Below are 15,868 nucleotides of genomic sequence, written 5' to 3' on the forward strand. Positions count from 1 at the left end.
AATCTTCTTATGTCCTCTCTGAGTCTCTTTCTAATGGCTTTGCATAACTCAGTATACTCAATTTTCTCCCTGTCAGTGTTTTTCTTGCTCTTCATTTGTCGTCTTTGGTTCATCATGACAAGTGTTTCTTGACTAATTTTTTCTTCTTTGGATTTCTGTTTCCCTATAGGTTTCTTGGGCTTTATCACTTTCAGAAAGTTGTAATATTCCTCGTCGATATCTTGGTCCTGAGCAGTCTGCAGAAGCTCAAACTTGTTCTTAAGTTCCAGTACATACTGCTTTTTCTCCTCCTCTGTTATTTCAAAGACCTTTGTATTATTTACTCGAGTCAGTTTTTTCCTTTCCTTTCCTACATCTATATCAAGTGTACATCTTACCATTCTGTGATCACTTCCAACATTTATCTTATTCAGGACGGTAACATCATTCACAATATATCTTCTGTTAGTGAGGATGAAGTCGATTTCATTAGTTGTTAATCCATTTGGACTCTTCCATGTCCACTTTCTGTTCACCCTTTTCTTGAAAAAAGTGTTCATTACTGACAGTCCTTGAGATTCTGCAAATTCCACAAGTCTTTCACCTCTTTTATTTCTTCCACCAATTCCAAAATTTCCTATAGTTCCTCTGTCTGCGCTGTTTTGCCTTTTTCCTCTCGCTGCCGTAAGAGGGAGAGTGAAAGCTGCTGGGGACTGAGGGCCATTTGTATTGTTGTGCTCTCATTGCTGGAGGGTTTGGTCTTTTCCTCTTCACGCTGACCAGGCGTCTTGAAGAGAACCACTCTACACGTTCGTTGCCACCTAAGTGACGTAACAGGGCTGACCATCGAGAAGGTGTGCATGAGTGGATTTTAGGGAGGCAGGCCAACCGGACTTCTCCTAAATCTTCTGTAATAGAGAGATATTGGATCCATCAGTGTTTTAGGCTGAGTGTCTGATAACACACAGGATACCTGTTCCCCTCTAAGCCCCCCTAATCAACAACTATAAGACTGTAATATCGTATGGCTTTCCTCCTACAACTTCACCAAAATTAAACAACAATTATCAGAACTGCATAAACAGTTTATCATCATTCCTGTTGACAAGGCCTCCAACAACTACGCCTTCATATGCAAATCCTTTTACTTCCATACTTTATATACAGAACTCAATTCTAATGTAACTTAGAAGCCTATTACCAATAACAGCAACATTATTACAAAAAAGTTAATAGCTTTCAAGAAAAAATTCAAGCTTAACATTAATATTTACCGATTTCCCTACATATATTTCCTACCCAAGTTTCATAAGAATTGTACTGGTTTCAGATTTATTACATGTAAAAACAGCTACGCACATAAACCTGGTAAGGCCTTCGAACAGTTGCCCAAACCCATTATGAATATCCTACCTAACAATAGAATAATTACTAATAATTTACCTGTATTAGAAGCTCTGAAAAATATAGCAATATTTCACACATACAAACATTTGATTTCAATAGTCTTTTCACCAGTATTGATCTAACCAATATGAAGTTAGTTTTAAACAAACTGTGCAATAAATATAAACATATAATAAACTGCAAACCTGGACATTGGAATAATTTAATTAACCTATATACCTCCAATAATTTAATCTTTGATGGTAATACAGTTTACCTGCAAACCAAGGGAACTCTCATGGGCTTCCCTACTAGTTGTGTCATAGCTAACCTCTATCTATACTGCTCAGAAACTTCACTACCAACTGAACTATGCATGTTCAGATACATTGACAATTTATTAGTAATTAATTGGCCCAATTTTCTACGAGATTTTTCAAATACCTACATAGCTCACCCAGGAAAGAACCAACTGCAATAACCTTACTGCCAATTACTTAGATCTGGACATTGATTTTAATGGCTCACATCAGTGGTGTAGCTACCATGTAGGCAGGCAAGGCAATTGCCTCCGGGCCCGGGCCCTTTAGGGGCCCGGCATATTTGGCTGTCTCCTGTTTTTGCAATTTTCATTAATGACGTAGGGCCCGAACATGTTCTTTGCCTCCGGGCCCGAAAAAAAGGGTAGCTACACTAGTGGCTCACATACTACAATCAATATATATAACAAACGCGATGCTTTCAACTAGGGATTGTCTTTTTCCCGAATTTCGGTAATCCCGGGATCCGGGAATAAAAATGTTCTTTTCCCGGGATCCCGGGATTATTTTAGGTGGAATTAAAACTGAAAATTTCACAGCATTTTATTTATTCACACACATATATATAAAAACTACAAATTGAAGCGAATTCAAAACTTACTTTTCAGAAACTTACCATGTTCTTTTTAAACCTTGACAGACTAGTGACTACATTGTTAAACAAAACTTTATTTCACTTTAGTTTATTTTGAAACTGATTTGGCAATTGACATGTAATATGAACGTAAGAAACACAGGCAATTTACACTTTTATCGCTGAGTCTAGTTCTAAGTTTGGTTATAAATAGTCCTGCAGCCGAAAAGGACCTTTCAACTTCTACACTTGTTGGTGGTATGGATTCGAGAGCGTCCATTAATTTTAATACATTTGTTTTTTTTCATCAGTTGCCTCAAAGATTTCGAACTCCTTGGATATATTCTTTGCAAGTGATTGACCTTCAGCTTCATGTTGAGGGTCTTTAGAAACACATTCAGTTTGATTTTTGATTTGACGCGCCAATTTCTCACAAAGTGTCTGCTGTCTTTCGCTTTCACTGTCACACTCTTTCTCGGAGTCGGAATGTGACGAATCAGATTGCGATGATTCAGAAGCGAAAAACCCAAGACGAGTTATTATTCGTTTTGCTGTAACCAACAAGGCTGACTTGCTTGGAAATGGTTGCAACACGGTTTCTACTATTTTTCTATTTCTTTTATAATACGTTTTTCCAGTTTTTATATACTTCAATAATCCAACCAATGCTTTTTTGCCTTCTCTCGTTTATCCTTAAAATTAGTGCTTCCTGAACTTTTCTCGAAAAGATAGAATTTTGCTCAGAAAGTTCTTGTATAATGAAAGAAAAAACTCCCTCTGCAGTAAGAAGTGTCGCATCACGACTGCAAAGGTTTTGCGATCCGATTTCGACGGGTTTCAACGCACGCACAAGGTCATTAAGAGCTGTATACTCCGCTTCACATATTGGAATTTTCATGTTATAAGTCAATCATTGTTTTCTCAATTTGTGATTTTAACTGTAAGAATCGTTCTAACATGGCTACCAAACTGTTCCATCTAGTTTTAGAATCGAGTACTAGGCTTAAATTTTCTTGCATGAATGAAGATTTAACATAATTCTGAAGAGTATCATTTTTCAAGGGAGACTTTCGAACCATTCGCACAATCGTTCTAACTTTATTAATGATATTAGCTATGTTTAATGCACCGGAGAATAGGTCATCTCTGAAATCACATTTTTGTTCCTTATCAGGATTGTTTTCGAAGCTTAGATTTGAATCGTAATTTTCCGTTTCATCCTCTTCTAAATCTTCCTCGCTGTCTTCAGTTGTTTCTACCTCAATTACACCTTCCGAATCATTCCATCTCTTGTATAGAACGTCGCATATTGCAAGGTGTATACCGTGGGAATAGCAAAGCTGATGTTCACAATCTATCAACTGTCTGAATTTCACCATAACACTCGCCCCATCCGTTACGCACGCAACTATATGATGCTCTATTGATAATTTAAACTCCAATAACTTCTGTTTTGCTTCTTCAACCATTTCTTCGGCGTTTATTCTACCATTAATAGCAATCATTCCTAGATTCCAAAATTTGTCTTTATCTTGATGAACATTAATAGCTAAATAACGTTTGTTTTTAAGCGACGAATATTCGTCTAGAGAAAGGCTGAATATCTTACCATTTTTTAATGATTGTTCAATTTCTTTTATTATATTTTCTTTTATAATATTATACTGTTTATACACTAATTGCATAACATGATTGGGATTTTTAGGAAGAAGCAAACCTTTTTCACTGAATGCTTGCTGAATAAATTCACTTTTACATATGGCACTGATAGGAAATCCATCTACAGCTACACGCTTTGCAATGATTTCTTCTTTTGTGTCTTTCTTTAAAAAAACTAAACAATGTTGGCTGAGAATGAACACTTTTTAAACATTTCGAAGAGCGTTCTACAGATTCATCCCCTGCAGAACGTTTGAGGTTACAATCATTTGCCGACGTAGGCTCTATCCTTGCTTGCCGAGTTTTCCCTGAGAACTGGAATAAGTATGCTGTAATTCCAATGCCGAAAATTATAAACCCTAACCGTGTGGAGCACTATAGGCCAATATCTACTGCATCTACCCTGTTAAAAGTACTGGAGAAAGCTCTATTGCCAAAGTTGTCGAATCAGATACTGGCTGGGCAGCCTCAACAAATTCATTATTCAATAACTGTAAGATATACTATTACTAACCTCCTCACAGTTCAAGCCGCAATACTAAATGCTTTTCAAGCTAGAAAGGAAATTGCAATAATATATGCCGATTTAAAAGCAGCCTTCGATAGTCTGGATGTACATGCCTTACTTCATCTGCTCCAACACGCGTTCCAAATAAAAGGAAATTTGCTGAAGTTCCTACAGGCCCTACTTACTCGTCGGTCCATTTTTTACCGCACAGATAGTCAGATCCTCCAACGCCAACTCCATGCAGGAGTTCCATGGGGTGAAGTATTATCTGGACTCATCTTTACCGCCATTATGATCCCGTTCTGCAAAGGTAGGGATGATGCATGCACTTATGCAGAAGATATTAAGATCCTAACACCCATCCAACCATCCATGACCAATAGGGCATTATGCGACCAGATTAATTATAAGCTTCGTGTACTTAGACAAATTTGGCCTGGCCCTAAATCCACAGAAGACTGTAATCATGGTGTACTCTCTCAAAAAATCGCCTATGCTCGTACACCCGAAACTTAATGGCAAATCTATCCCAGTTGTTGAGACGCATAGAGATCTGGGAGTAACTTTTGATACTAAACTTACGTTCAAGTCTCATATTGACCTGATTGTAAAGAAAATGAACTACTTACGTTGGACAACAAAACAGCACCTCTTGCACGTGAAACAGACAACAACACCCGCACGATATTTAAGAACCACAGTGTATTCGGCCATTTTGTATGGCGCAGAATTGTGGGCGTCAGCCACCCCTACCCAAATTAGGAGAATATATGCGAGTGAATTCTGGCTGCTGAAGTGGGCAAACCATAAGCACCATCTCCCTCATAAGAACCACGCAGCTCTCTGGGCAGCTTAAACTGCAGCGTTTACCAGACATCATTGCCTGGAAACGATTAATAAATACAATCAAAATGATGACTGGCACGATATCATCACCATGCTTCTGGCAGCTTTGTGAGTGGCACATCCCGCCATCTGCATTAAGAGGTACAAAATCCTTGAGAATGAAGACCAACAGACTGAAGATGGCCGACAGGTTTATACCCGCCAGTGCGTTAGAATCTATTCAGTGCCTAACGCGTATAGGAATTGACATACTAAGACTCATTGAAGATCTGAAATATAGGAAACAAACCGCAGTGTGGTTCGCTGAGGCTACTGTTGCCTAGTAGTTGTGTGAATTTCTGTCAAGAACTGTGTGTACTTATTTCAATAAGTATACATCTCGAATTTCTGTCAAGAACTGTGTGTACTTATTTCAATAAGTGTACATCTCGCACAAGTTGATTCAGTGGATGTGATGTTAAGATGAAATTGTATTACAATTGCCAGGACTCTAGACAGTAATACAGTGATGAGTAATGCAGTTTGTATTTCATCTGTTCGTGTATATTTAACTTTTCTTGTATTTAAACATTCTTTTATTCACATTTTATGCTAATCCCCTGGCATTTTCTGCCGTGAAGGGAATTTGTCTCTTACCAATGTACACCTATATTTTAATTTTGGTAGGACAAATAAAGATTTATTTATTTATTTAGTTATTTATTTATTTATTCTCAATAGAATGTTTAGTTTTTAAATGCCGAAGCAACTTGTAGCTTCGGCATTTGTAGAAAGGCACTTGTAGAAAAACCTCTACATTTCAGTATTGCACCACAATGACTGCACTTTGCTTCTTCATTATTATTACATTTAATGAAATACTGCCAGACGAATGTTTTTGATCTCTCCATCGTCACAAAATATTAAAACAATAAAATATATATAAAGCGGCTTAACTGCAAGAGGATCTTTCTAGGACAAATGACATGTATAATCGAGAAGAGTCGAGACACGAGAAACGATGACATTACAGAGATATGTAAGAAAGTGCTGGCCTTTCGCTTTCTGCTTTATATATATATATATATATATATATATATATATATATATATATATATATATATATATATTGCAAATGTAATGTATCAAAAATAAATATATTCCTAAATTAAAATAATACATATCTTTATTGCTGACGATATCTCAAATTATCTCGATATCTCAAAAAAAAAATCTTGCCAGTGCACGATGATCGCATATATATATATATTTACTTATAATGTGTGTGTAAGACTGTTAGTATTGATTATTAAAGTTAGTAATTCAGACCGGGAAATCCCGGGATAAAGAAAATTTCCCGGTATAATCCCCGCAGCAAAATTCAACCGCGATCCCGGGAAACAATCCCTACTTGCAACTTTAATGTAGTTAACTTCAGCTACTGGCACTCTAACATCTCATAAACGGTACATTCTAACATGCCGACCGGGCTAGCCAGGTGGGTAAAGTGCCTGGCAACCCAAAGGTTGCTGGTTCGAATCCCGCCTCGGGCTTGGATCAGAGTAAAATGCAAAAACTTTGGGAGATGCATTATGGCCACAGAAGCCGATGCGCCAATACATTCTAACATCACTCTTTCCTAGTGTATCAGGATTAGCTACCATTTGTAATAGTTTGATAACTCATAACATCAGAATACTGTACAATAATAAATAAATAAATAAATAAATATTCATTTATTGCAAATACAGCAAGCCCATTACAGCACATGGCTAGGGGCAGATAAGAATACAAAGGAATGATATAAAGTATATGTACATAGCAAGTTTTATATAGATATTAACAATGGTTAGAAATTTTAGTTATGAATTTAAAAATTGCAGAACAGGGCATTTAGCTTTCAGCTGCCATTACTGGTTGGGTTATTTTTCTTCATTTCATCGGAGATCTGACTCCTGTAGGCTGCAGAGTTGATTAACCTGTTGCAATCAATGTTGTGATGATTTATGAGGTGAAGAAATGCATTGGGGAACATTCTGTCCATTTGTTTGAGCCTGGAGAGGCTGGATTTGAATCGCTGGTTTCTTGTATTTTCCCTGTTGGGGGCAGCTATTATATTGCCTAAATTTGGTGAATCGCATGCAGAGGTGATTATCTTTGCAAGAAGCATGACTCCAGACTCGTTGATCATCTGTTGCAGAGGCTTTGTTTTTAGGTTTTTATAAAGCTGTTGCCTCGATATTGTATGGGGAAAGCGAAGCTTCCTATTGAGCCATCTAAGAACCCAATATTCCAGGGCAAGGAATTTCTTGACGGTTACTTGGGGAGCACCAGACCAGATTTCGGAAGCATAGGACAGAATGGGAAAGATGCATCTTTGAACATGCTTAATGACTGTTTTTCTGTCTTGAATCGCTGCTGTTTCTTGTTTGATTAACCATTTTGCTTTTTGAATTTTTTGAGCAACATATAAATAGTGGGCATTAAAGGAGAGATTTTTATCAAAAACAACTCCAAGGTCTTTGTGAGCGTAAACATTTGGGATTGGGACATCTGCAATTTTTATTTCTATGTGGTTGGGTTGTTTCTGAAGGGAATAAGTAATTTGAGCAGATTTGCTTGCATTTATATTCAGATTGAGATCTTTCAGGTACTTGATGATTTCACAAATCTGTGAGTTCGCATCATTGATAACTTTGCGAATATCATCACTGGCTTTGGAGGTTATAAATAATTTTAAATCATCGGCATATGCCAGTAGATTTGGATTTTCTTGTAGAAGTGGTTGAAGAGATGCTGAAAATATTGTACTGGAGAGAACGGCTCCTTGGGGAATGCCTGTTGAGGTTGTGACGAGAATATCGTCAGTATTAGTGGGGAAGAGGAGAAGTCTGCGATTTAGGCTGTATTGAAGATAGGAAATAATCATTGCGTCAACGAGAAAGTGATTTTTTAGTATTTGAAAAGCTTTTTCGAGATCTATGTTGTCGAAAGCACCTTTGATGTCAAAATAAAATACGTCGCATTGTGCCTTGTCTTGAAATGCAGTTTGGATGCGTACAATGGTGTCAGCTAGGCTTGTTGTTGTGGAGCGCCCTCTGGGACCAAAATGCATATTGACAGGTGCTTTGGCGAAGATTGCATGTTGAAGATATGGGAGCATGATTTTTTCAATAATTTTAGTGATTATTGACGAAACAGCAATTGGTCGATGGCCGGAATGGTTATTTCTGCAAGCTTTTTTAGGAATCAGCGTAATCCTGAAAGTTTTCCACTGTCTTGGAAGGAATGGCTGGCAGATGCACCTGGAAATGATATGCACTAACGAATCAATGATGTATACGCTGGACAATCTAATAATAAAACCAGGGATGCCGTCAGGGCCTTCACTACTATCAGGGCGTATTTGGTTAACTGCATGCTGAACTGTATTTTTGTTCACAAGTTGGCTAACTAGCAGGGCTTGATCCGGAGACACATGTTGCACTTTGTCTGCTTGTTCATAGGAATTAAATGCTATAAATCTGTTTTGTATACCTTCAGTGAAAATGTCAGATCTGCTTGTTTTCATATTGCATCTTATCCATTCAACAACTAGATCATGCTGTAAGGTAGCTGTTGTTTTTGTAGAAAGTGCTCTTTTATTGTGCTTTAGCGTGGACATAACATAATTTTTGTATGACTGAATTTTTTTGAGTTGAAACAAAGCTCTGCTCTTTTTATATTTTATGTGTGCTGATGAAGTGCCGTATTTCTTCCACTGCCTGTGGTATTTTTGCTTACTTTTAAAGTATGGTTTCAGGTGGGATTGGAACCAAGGTTTGGAGTGAGAAGATATTCTAACAAGTTTGGATGCCGACTCTGTTTTCAGTTGATTCAGCCATTTTATAAGAAGAAAGGTGGCGTCCTGTATAGGAATATTTTTGAGAGAATCCCATGGGTAGTATTTTAAGAGCTGCAAAAACTTTTCTTTCTGAAGGAATTTAATTGATGATATTCTTTTAGTGATTTCCAGAAGGGGGCGAGGATTCCTGCAGCAAATTGTTGCTTGCAGTTCTATACTTTTGTGGTCAGATTGAAATGTAATGTTCGTACTAAGTTTTTCATGCAGTGGAAAGTTAGAGTATACAAGATCAAGCGCTTGATTACCTCTTGTAACAGGGACATTGATTTTGTTTGCTCCTAGAACTAAAAATGAGTCAGACAGCAGCTTCATTTGTAGATTATATTTGGGCAGGGGAAGGTTAAAGTCGCCCATTATAATGATGTTAGTTTGAGGCTTAAGAACAGTGGTGATCCAGGTTATTACTTCATTAATGATGTCATCAGTAGGTCCAGGCGGAATATAAATATTATAAATTTGAAGCAGAGATTCCTTAACTTGAATTAGTAGGGAAATTCCTTCAAAGTTGAAAGTATTAGAGTTGTATGTGTTCAAAACTTTAAATTTGGATTTTAAAATTATTGCTGCCCCACCACCTCTACGATTAATTCTTGATGTCATGAATGGCGTGTAGCTGAGATTCTTCGGCAGTAGGAAGACATCTTGTAAAGATTCCTGCATCCACGTTTCAACTAAACATATGATGTCATGCGATTCTTCAACCATTAATGAAATAAGCGTAGATAGTTTATTTTTTATGCTTCTTACATTTTGAAGAAAAATGCTGAGATGGATATTTGTGTTAGAAGGATGTTTGCAAACAGATGTATTGGATGGCAAGTTAAATGATGGATTAAGATGAGAATTAGGAATATTATTCTCTAGCTATGCAGAGAATTCAGCAGATTGAGAATTAGTTGGTAACTTTTCACTAGGGTTGTTGACCGATCCTCCAATAGCTCCATAAAATGGCATGATGAGTAGACCATTTGGCCAGATATCAGGATTTAGATATTGTTGTATGTCACAATCCTTTAGCTCAATTCTAAATGATGAATATGTGGGATGTTTCGTTCTTATTTTGAACGCTCTACCTGGAATTTCTAACTCTAATAGTAGTTGGTCCATCTGCTGGGAAGTAGTATTCGGGTCTAGCCTGCTAATAAAAATGTTATTATTTCTAAGCGTCGAACTATTTCTGTTTCTAATTTTAATACAAGACTGCACATTTCTTGTTCCTATTATGCTTGCATTTCTGTTGTTTTTGCGAGGAAACTTAAAACCTGGGGAGTTTGTAAGCAAGCCATTATGGGAAGGCACTTCAGGATATTGCTCAGTGCGATAATTTTTTTTGGACAACAAGTTTCCTCCTACCTTTATTACCATTTCAATAAAGCACTCCATATCATCAAACATAAAAAAGACGTTTAACCACCTAACTGATATCCACAATATTATAGCTAGCTGATATCCTACTGCTTACAGGCTTGTACATTTTGTACAGATAATACTCCTAGCCTCTTTGACGTCTTACAGTCTAGAAAACTTTATTTTGTTTTAATTTAATTTTTTATTTTAACATTACTTTTTTTTTTAGTTGTTAGCGCATCGGCTTCTGTGGCCATAATGCCCACCAAAGGTTTTGCATTTTTACTCTGATCCAAGCCAGAAGCAGGATTCGAACCTGCTACGTTTGGGTTGCCAGGCAGGCACTTTACTAACCTGGCTAGCCCGGTCGGCTTAACATTACTGACTGAAACACATGAAATATACTCCCAGAACTATGTTCAGGGTCCTACTACAGGAATGGGAAACGCAACCCTGGACTGTCCGAGCCCATCTAATTTTTCCTCTTCCGATCTCTTTTCACTATCCTACCAAAAAAATGATGATACCACTGTGCTACCCGAGCAGATAATCACAATCATACCACCCTACATTTTTAATTCTCGTGAGCTAGTAGTTTACCGAACGCAATATCGAGATGCTATTTTCTACTATAACATACTTTGCTCGCCTTGCAAGCTTATCATTTTCTTTTATATCATGGGATGTACTACTTCATTTGTTTAATGCCAATCACACAATATACCCATTTAATTTTAATTTTGTCCGAATACTGTCTCCAATTTCCAACACTTGGGGTTGCTGTGACGTACCATAAATACTTTGAACAGACTAGCAGTAATTCATTTGGCTTCCTACTGCCACAGTGCGATGTGTCTCTCTCTACTGTATGTATACTGACTTGATTCCAGTAAGTTACTTTGCTTTTCTTTTTCTTTACCTTTTCTCCCTTTCCCTTTCTATGTGTGTTTTTCTCCCCCTCTGTCGGGTCTGCCATGAAATATACGATAGCTTTACCCTTGCCTACCACTACTTTTTGGCCTTACTGCCGCCCGCGCTTAGTTCAATATTCAATTTGGCTTCATTATAACAAATGATACATTGAGACCTGCCTCATTTCCTGACTTCACACCTGTTAAAGATGATATCCTCATTAATCTCTTTATCACTGATGAAGATTTAAATTCGGCATTAAAAAGCATGAGAAATGACTATACTAGAGGCCCAGATGACATTCCAGGCTTATTTTGGAAAAGGACTGTCACTACATTGAAACCCCTCATACTGCGGATCTTCAACCTGTCTCTCAGGCTGGGGAAGTATCCTAAGCACTTTAAGCAGGTCAATATAGTTCCTATTTTCAAAAAAGGTGATAAAAATGACGTATGCGATTACAGACCCATAACCTTGCAAAACAGCCTGGCTAAACTCTTCGACACAGCAGTGCACAAACATCTCTTCGAATTCTTCAAGCCTTTTATTGATCAGAATCAACATGGTTTCTGCAGTGGCAAGTCAGTAGTCACAAATTTACTTCCTTTCTGGCAATACACCTCGGAAGCTCTTGATAACCACCTACAAGTTGATGCAGTCTACACAGACATATCCAAGGCATTTGATAAAGTCCCGCATGAACAACTTCTGGAAAAACTTAAGCTATATGGTATCCGTGACCCTTTGCTCTCATGGCTACGCAGCTATATTACGCATCGTTCCTTGAGCGTTATCATAGATCAAGTGAACTCAGACTGTTTTATACCACTAAGCGGAGTACCGCAAGGCTCTCCCTTAGGTCCTCTTCTCTTCATTGTTTTCGTAAATGATCTTCCTTCTTTCATGTACACCTCCAATGTTCAAGTTGCTCTCTATGCAGATGATCTTAAGATCTACTCAGCAGTGAAGGAGACTACCGATTCTCAACAGCTTCAATGTGCTCTCAATAAATTCTCTCTGTGGCTATCTCTGAATGGCTTGTCTGCTAACCCCTCGAAGTGCAAAGTAATCTCTTTCTCATCTTGCAGATCTCCACAACTAATGAATACGGAGTATAGTATTAACTCTGTAATCATCGAAAGGTGTGACCAAGTTAACGACTTGGGGATTCTCTTTTCCAGCAGTGCTAAATTCGATGCCCATGTCCTTAAAATCACCAGCAAAGCATTCAAAACACTGGGATTCATCAAACGGAACACATACAAGTTCAAAAGCTACAGATATGCGGTTATCCTCTATAAAACTATTGTTCTGCCAATCCTTGAATTCAGTTCACCCATCTGGAATCCTCACACAAAGACTTTAACTAACAAAATTGAAGCAGTCCAAAAAAACTTTGTCCGTTACCTTACGTACCGCAATCCTCTATTCTATCACTCAGTGTATTATGAATCGCTGTGTAATTACTTTCATCTGAGGCCTCTGTGCACTAGAAGAGTTACTGCTGACATCGTCCTTCTAGCCAAAGTAATCACTGGAATTTACGAAGCATCTGATATCCTGAGTAAAATAAACTTCAATGCTCCTTGTAGACAAGTCAGGAACCTTACACCGTTTCGCCTTGACTCTGCCAACACGGACTTAATGAAGTTCAGTCCACTGAACAGAATCAGCAAATCAGCAAATGACTCTCGCATTGACTTCTTTGACAACTCCCAATCACTGATGAACTCCATCCACAAGTTTGCCTCTTCACTTAAACTGCAAAGTGACTAGCTCACATCTAATTATTGTAGCTTTTTATTTGTTATATTATTTTTCTATTCTCTAACGGATTAATTATTACTTGTTTTACCGGTAACTTAACTTAATACAATCCTCTTTTGTACATATGCTTTTATTGTTTGAATCTATATCAATGTTTATCGTCCTGTTGGATTTCATATTATTGTTATTATGTTTATTGATCTGATCTCAGATACACTGTTAATGGTTACCTGTTGTGTATCTTGTTATTAATAAAATAAAAATAAAAAAATAAATAAAAATTATTTTATCCACGTACTATGTATATTTCATGGCAGAAACAGAGGCCTTACTTCTTGCTGTCTTTCCTTTGGTTTCGACGGTTGACTCTTGATGGTCATTGAAATCATGGGGTCTACAGCATTAAGTACCTTTATTTTATTTTATTATTTTTATTTTTCAGGTACCTTCGGGTTTTTCCGTAGATTAGATTTTTCAATTTCCGGTTTTTTCAGCTTGTTCCCTTTCTACTTACCTGTATGCCATTATGGTCGTTGGTTCTTTCTGCTATTTATAGCAGTGTCCCTAAACTATATAAATATCATTCTAACCATGTTACCATTTTCTACAACCTCTTATTATTAATATATATATATATATATATATATATATATATACAGGGTGTTTCAGTTAAACGCATCAGAACTTCTAAGAGGGGTAGGGTACATCCTGACAACTCGAAATCATATAGCAATGTGGGGTCGGAAATGCTTTCCTGAAGCGGTGTTGTACACAGAAGCACCATAAAGAAAAGAGACCGTAAGTGAGAAATCGTTTTAATAATACATGAAAAGAAGCAAAAGGTACATGGATTAAAGTAAGTGTTCGAAGTTTCTTCCACGGGCTACAATGCACGCCTCACATCTCCGACGCATGGACATCCGAACATTCTGGAATACTCCAGGCGAATTTCGAATTTCTTCGGCAGCTACTGCGATTCTTGCAACCAGCTCCTCAGCATTGTCAACAGGGTGTCATAAACTAGCGATTTCATATGACCCCAGAAATAAAAATCAAGACATGATAGGTCGGGTGACCGAGCAGGCCAACGCACGGGACCACCACGTCCGATCCACTGTTGACCAAATGTGACATCCAGGTAGTTACGAACATCTCCGCTATAATGGGCAGGGGCTCCATCGTGTTGGAACCACATTGTCTGTTGCGTCGATGCAGAAATCTGTTCATCTCTCAAAAGTTGTGGCAATACTTGCTGCAGAAAGATCAAGTAGATAGGTCCGGTTAGACGACACGGTAACAGGTAAGGTCCGATGAGGTGATCTCCCATAATACCGGCCCATACATTGACCGAAAATCGAATCTGTGCTGCACGACGTCGTATTGCATGCGGGTTCTCGACCGCCCAGATAAGGTCGTTATGCGTGTTGAAAATTCCTTCCCTTGTGAAGGATGCCTCATCGGAAAACAACACTTGAGCAGGAAAAAGGGGATTTGTAGCACATTTTCCAAGGTACCACTGTGCGAAAGCAATACGAGGTTGAAGAAACTTCGAACACTTACTTTAATCCATGTACCTTTTATTATAACGATTTCTCACTTACGGTCTCTTTTCTTTATGGTGCTTCTGTGTACAACACCGCTTCAGGAAAGCATTTCCGACCCCACATTGCTATATGATTTCGAGTTGTCAGGATGTACCCTACCCCTCTTAGAAGTTCTGAAACGTTTAACTGAAACACCCTGTATATATACAGGGTGTCTCAAAAATATTGGTACAAACGCTTAGGCGAGGTAGGTAACATCTAAAGGAATGTGAATCGCATAGGAACCAATAACCGGGAACGTCACGGGAAAGTAGTAGCAGACGCACAAGAAGCAGAAATGACACAACACAGTAATTAGTGGCAAACATTTATTTGACATAATATTAACAATGGAGTACGAGATGGATACATTTCATGATGTTACAACAGATACTCGAAGGTTCCACCATGAGACGCAATGCATGCGTGACACCGACACAGCATGCATTGGCGTACACGGTCGAACACACCTGGAGTTTCTTTGACAGTAGCAGCAGCGCAGACGAGTCTCGCCACGAGATCCATTTCCATCTCCACAGCGATTCATACACGATAGATTTGAGGCCCCCCCCCCACAGAAAGAAATCAAGACTCGATAAATCAGGTCAGCGTGGGGGCCAGGCAACGGGTCCACCACGGCCAATCCATCGACGCCCAAAACACCTGTTCAAATGGTCACGAACACACCTTCCATAATGGGCAGGCGCCCCATCATGTTGAAACCAAATTTTGCATCTCACATTTGCTGGAACATCGTCAAGTAATCCTTGTAGAACTTGTTCAAGAAAGATCCGATATTTAGCGAAGTTCATGCGGGATGGTAACAGGTATGAGCCGACTAAGCAGTCACCGACCATACCTGCCCACACATTTATTGCGAAGCGATGTTGTGCCGCATGAGGGCCACACCGTGTCGGTTGTCGTGAGCCCACACATGAGCATTGTGCTGATTGAATAAGCCTTCCCGAGTGAAATAAGCCTTCCCGAGTGAAATAAGCCTCATCAGTGAACAAAACATAGGCTGGAAAATTCAAGTCTTGAACACTTTCTTGGAGAAACCACTGCGCAAAAGCCACACGTGCAGGATGATCTTAGGGGAGCAGT

This window comes from Mastigoproctus giganteus, chromosome 3 (assembly GCF_048544385.1).
Source record: "Mastigoproctus giganteus isolate SK-2022 chromosome 3, ASM4854438v1, whole genome shotgun sequence".
Taxonomy (NCBI): domain Eukaryota; kingdom Metazoa; phylum Arthropoda; class Arachnida; order Uropygi; family Thelyphonidae; genus Mastigoproctus; species Mastigoproctus giganteus.